Genomic DNA, 6,058 nt, shown 5'->3' on the forward strand with positions numbered 1-6,058 from the left:
TAATTAAAGACTAGGGAAGTTCTCACTATATCACAAAGAAAGCGAAGTTCTAACTATACCATTCATGTTTGTATGCAGCTCTTTGATGACAGTTCATTTGTCACTGTCCTATGTTAGGGTTGTAACTTCTAAACTGCAAGTGACAACAAGGATCTCTTGTGACAAAGGCAGTAACCCACTGACCTATCCACATAAAATACAGTTCATCTGCATTTAAAGACTACTAACAGACAAATGATTGCTCTCCAGCAGGATCATTAATCACCAGCTTTATCTGGGCATTTTGAATTGTCTTATTGTTGTGCTGCATCAGCCATGATAAGGATAAAAACTGTTTAAATTAAGCACACACGAAGTATGTGTCCTGCTGGGCCTGTGCAGATTTTAAAAAGAAAAAAGTTTAGTAAAACATTATCTTACCTACTCCATTAGTCAAACTTTGTGTCACAGCCTGATGTGATAAGCCACTGCAGGGGCCAGGAAAGGTGAATAGTAATAAACAAACTTTTCTCCCGCACTGCATGGAAAACGAAATATCCACAAAGCAGTAGGCAAAGGTTACCTTTGTAAAAGAAAGGATTTGTCGCCTTTGCCAAGTGGAGATGAAGGGGTTAAAAAATAAACAAAGCCTCGTTCACATGTAAATGGTCTTTTAAAGACCTGTGAAGTACTCAGGTGCGGCTGCGATCACACAAAAACTGTCTGTGTTTATTTGTGCGCCCGGGAAGCTGTCTCAGCCCGGGCGCACACACACACACACAGACAGCCCTTTGATCCAGAAGGCGTTGGGGCCTGCCTTCAAGCCCTCACTGCGAGGGCCAAGGCTGCTGTTTGGGTGGGCCAAGCTCATGTTTGGGTGGGCCTGGCCCACCCGGCCCACCCGCTAGAACCGGGCCTGGTTATAATACATTTTCTCAGGGGAGGTTGGGTTACAAATCTATTTATGATTGTCGTTGGGACGCAAAAGTCCTCTACATGTTAATGGACATGTACCTCTGTCCTGAGTGCCCAACTGTACTGATGTCTGGACTTCTAATACTGATTTTTGTTGTCTTAGGCAAACACAAACAATGAGTGTGCACCATCATGACCTCGTGGATCGAATGAGGACACAGTGAAAGTTCAACCACCTCAACAGGATCGAGATTATGAACATCAGAATTACTCCACCCTCCCCCTCTCAGGGAGCGTAGACACTTACTTTGCAGGAGGAGCATGAATACAATTCTGATAGCTGCTGGAGCATGTCTACGCAGGCTCAGAGGAGAGCCTGCCTGGTACTGCACGATGCTCGCATGCAGCCGGCTCACCGGAGAAGGAATGGAGCTGGTGAGAGTGCCCACGGATAGGGCACCCTCTAAGATGCGGAAAGCTTCTTCTCCGTCAGAGCAGGTAAGACTGTGACATGCCTACCGGGCCCTGGGGAACTCGCTGCTAAGAACGCTAAAGCGCACAAGACACTTTTGACTATAATTAAAGTGACAGAGTGGACTATTGAATTGAAGACCTGCCAGTGAGCATTCCCTGGATGCAGCCACTAGTGAATGGGGAATATCCCCGATCACATAGCGAAGAGCGGGTGGCAGAGGGGCTTGCCAGTTAAATACTAGAGCTGTGACCTTGTGTCTTGTTGTCTGGGAGTGTTGTAACTTTCTTTTACATGAGTATAGTAAGAAATAAATACTTCTTTTTGTACAAAAATAAGTATTTGGCTGGGCATTGATTTATTGCTGCTGCTGGGGGCTCTTTGAAGTATGTGCCATGTTCACTAATCTGTATCCACACCTCGCCCCGTCCCTGTGGGAGCCTTAGACTGCTCGTTCACATCTACAACTGAGAGTCAAGTGCCAAAGGGGTACTTGGCCCAGTTTCCAAGGATCCATAGTAGGTCGGGCCCTGGGACATCAGGAGTAAACGACTTCAACCTAGACATTTGGGCCTGTAGCCACTTCATGACCTGTGACCCTCTGAAGAGGGTTTTGACAACTGGGAAATATTGCACCAGAGGACTGAGTTCAGCTGCGGACACCTCATCCACAATACTGTGTACTGTTGTCTAGACCTCATCTAAAACATTGCGTCTAATCCTGAAGGGCTCATCCAGAACATTGAGAGCAGTTGTGGTGGTCACAGCTGAAAAAGTGAGTAGAATTCTGGAGGCTGCATTGTGTATGGTTTTCGTTGTTCCACCTGAAGTGAAGTGTGCGTTTCTAGAATATTGTGACTAATGTTTAGGTCAACACCTGTACTATCTGTCTTGGTAAAGAGGGTACCCTTTGATCCACTTTTTAAGACCCCCATCTATAGCACTGTTTCTAGTTCTTTGAGCCACATCTAGAGTATTTTATCTATGTCCAGATACCAGATATCTGCTATTTTATCTAGTTCTAGACACTTACAGCTCACAGTCTTTGGTAGTCAGGAAGGAATGCCACCAACCTACCTTGAGCTCTGTTTGAGGAGGAGGCTACAGGGCACCGTTGCTGCCGATTAGGCGTGAGGAAGGACACTACAACTTCCAGCAGCCCAGAGTGTAAGACACTTCCTGGCATGGCTGCTTACCCTTACCCACTGGTAAGCTCAGCAGGACCTCCCCTGTGTGGGCTGTACCTGGGCAAAGCCGAGGCCAAGCGTCGGCTCACTTGCGCCTGTCAGAGACTGAACTAAACTAAACTGGGCTGGGCCATCCCTCTGACATCGAGCCTCTCCCATCAATCTCATTTGTAAGTGTTAATAATGCAAAAAAATCTCTGAGTGGTGTTTGCACGCAGGTAATTGGGGAGTTTGTCACCTTTCTTATATTAGTTTGTTTTTAAGATGTATGTGTGGACGTTTGTATAGTGAGTTGGGGTGAAGGGCAATTACAACGCAAAGACATGAGCAAGACAAAAGCGAGTCCCTCTACATAGGTAGGCCCACCAGGCAACCTACAGAGGAGATCAGGCCAAGTTAATACAATCACTAATTACGTGACTTCTGTACTAGGTGTACTAACTGGAGAAAAAATTACCACGGAGGCTGAAATAGCGCCACTGCCACGACTCTCACTCAATAAAGGCTAAGAATATGTAGAATACATATACAGAACCCACACAGCCCAATCTACCCCACGCATTAGGGGGAAGATTAAAGAAAAGAACTAGAATTAATACCTGCATGGTGGAAGGGGACGATGTTAGTACGTCTGACGTGGCCCATACCACAGAGGGACCCACCTCACGCCCAGCTACAGTGTCCCCCAGCCAAGAAAATGAAGAAAGCACGGGAATGATGAAGGTTGTGGCAACGTGATGAGCCTGGGATCTGATTTACCCTCACAGGAACCCCAAACGCTCCAACTAGTTCAGACAGATTCTGCCAAATTGGCCCAATGGCCCTTAAAGGGCCCGAGCAGCCTGCATTCCACCTTGAATAGGTCAGTTAGGGAGCTATGCATTCAAGCTCCCAATAAAGACTGGTGGGAGAAAAATATATATAGGCCCTCTGTGAGCAAATATATGATGTTGTCCCCACCCTGGATATATCACTGTAACTCAAATTTTGCCGAAGTAGCCCTGTAACATGATTCGGTTTGTATTTTGGTTTAGTTGCCTTTCCAAAGGTAAATGACTGGTCTCCAGTGCGAGTGGACTGCCCATGCTTGGGTGCCACAAAGCTATGGATTTTACACATCCTATTCTTTTGCACCTCCTACAGTGCTCCAAGGACACATTTTATTATAGCTCTTTTATGAAAACATGGCTCTTTAAACTGTAATAATGCCCTGAATTTTATAAAGTCTATGGATAACAGAGAAGTTATTGACTGTGTAGTCGCATTTTTTGGCAGTGTTTAATAATTGGTTTATGACTGAATTGATGAAGATCTGTAGAGATGAACTTTAGTAGGAGTAGTTAGAGCACCTTAACATATTAATATTGACATCCCAGTTTGGAAACAGGTATGTTTAAATGATATTGCCTCACTCCTTATTTTTCAATCTATTTTATTTTTTAGTGCCCAGTTTCGAGATCGCACGGACAAAATGATCTGAGAGCAGACCCTACAAAGAAGGGATGATGAAGCATTGTATACGCCCAGGCCTAATTGTGTCACATTCTGGCTTCCATATCTTCAGTATTGTTGTCAGTCCTGGAGGCTTGATTTGGAATTCTATGGCAGGACCGGAGGCTTCAGATTATGCCATTCTTTCTATCGCTTTATTTTCACAGCAGCAAGAAAAAAACATTAACAAACTACTTTTCCCATAAACACTTAGGAAAAAAACGAAAGTCAAACATGAGTCCTTTCACAATGTCCATGCACTGGCAGCTCCCATCATGCTCTGCTGCCACTTCCTCTTCCTCTTTCTTCGCTGCTCAGCAGCAAGTTAAGTCGTTTTTCTTCTCTCTCCTGGGTTTCGGGGGTCTGTGAGCTTAGCGTTTTGTCTCTGTGCAGGCGCTGCTTTGTTTCTCCCTCTCACAGGTTCCCTGTCGATCGCGGGACGCTTTTGCGCTCCTCACGCGATTCTGTAGCCCAGTAGTGTGCGGTGCGGTGTTCTCGCTGCAAGGGGGCAGTGTTCTTTCTGTTGCCGGCGCGCTTTGGGACGCTTTTCGGAGGCATTTTTCAGCGCGTTTGCGCGGTCTGTATCCTGTGCCGTGGCCACCCGGTTTAGACACCCTCAGGGGTCTCAATTTAGGTCTCCACTCTATCATTAATGATGCCCTGTGTGGGTTGTATTGTTGGCTTTTGACACCCTGCGGGGTCGTAATTGCGCCAGTGCTTGGCGCGGGGGCGCTTTACTGGGTGGCGCCCCAGAAGCTTGAGGGCTGCAGCGTCCCCAGGGGTTACCCCCATAATTGTGTGCATTAAGCCACCCATACCCCTGGGTCCTTCCCAGACCATACAGTACCCGTTTGGGTTCAGTTCTTCCCTGTGCCGTACCTCCCTAGCCTGTAGAGCCTAATTTAGCTCGCTATGCAGAGGGAGTCAGGCCAGTATACGGAGGAGGACCCTCTAAACTACGTCCCTTTGGACAATGACTTCTATCAGGTGGTCGATGGCTCTATCTATAGAGCAGTAGATCAAGCGATGGTTCCCCTTGAACGTCTCTCGGCGCGTTTGGATGAGGCGTACGCGAAGCTTGCGGCCCTTATTCCCGCGCCTCTCCGGCCTCGGGCCCTGACCCGGTTTCTTCACCGCTCCCCCTACCCCCCCCCCCTAAGAAGCACTGGTCAGAGGGGGTTGACGCTTCGGCTTTTGAGAAGGTGAAGAGTGCGTTCAGGGCGATGGAGGGGTCCCTCCCACTTCCAGCCTCCTCCGCGGAAGCGCCTCTGCCTTCTCCGCGTACTATGTCCCCGGACCCGCAGCAGGATGATGACTCGGAGGAGGAGGCTTGTTCATCTAGGTCTTGGCTTCCGTCTCAGCCTTCCTCCTCCGCGGGCCCCTCTGACATGTTGGATCCAGACGACATTGTCCATCCCAGGTCCTCAGAATGGGTTCCAGGCAATAAAGTGGCCCAGTATGTAGCGAATCGCCTCAGGAGGCCTGTGGATAAGGATGCCCGTAGCCGCCTTAGGGCGGAGTGTCCTCGGCCTTCCTTAGAAGGCAAGGTTGCCATGATGCCAGATATTGACCCCAAGATGGCGACTTTCCTGGCCAAATTTGTCAAGGACCCCGGGAAGGGTATAGACAGGTCCTGGCGTACGTGCCAGGATAAGCTGCTCGATGCAGTGGGCCCCATGACAAAAATTTTGACATGGCTGAGGAGGCCAAGTTGTCTGGGGACTTGATTTCCCCGGAGGTACTTTCCAATTGGGGGCGGCGCCATCATTTTTCTTGGCAATACGAACTGTGCCCTCTCTACTTAGAGGAGGCGGTCTCTTTTAATTAAAGTGGACCCTAAGTTAGGAGATCTCGCCTCATCTGTGGTTGGTGCGGTGGCACAGGGTGGTCTTTTTGGGGACCCTTTTATCAAGGAGCTCGGTACATTTGTGGCAACTTTTACCTCCTTGGACCGGGCTCAGTCCAACATAAAAAAGGTCTTCGCCTCTCGTGTTTTTGACAAGGCCGGACGAGG

The sequence above is a fragment of the Lissotriton vulgaris genome, chromosome 7 (genome assembly GCF_964263255.1).
Source record: "Lissotriton vulgaris chromosome 7, aLisVul1.2, whole genome shotgun sequence".
In the NCBI taxonomy this organism is placed as follows: Eukaryota; Metazoa; Chordata; class Amphibia; order Caudata; family Salamandridae; genus Lissotriton; species Lissotriton vulgaris.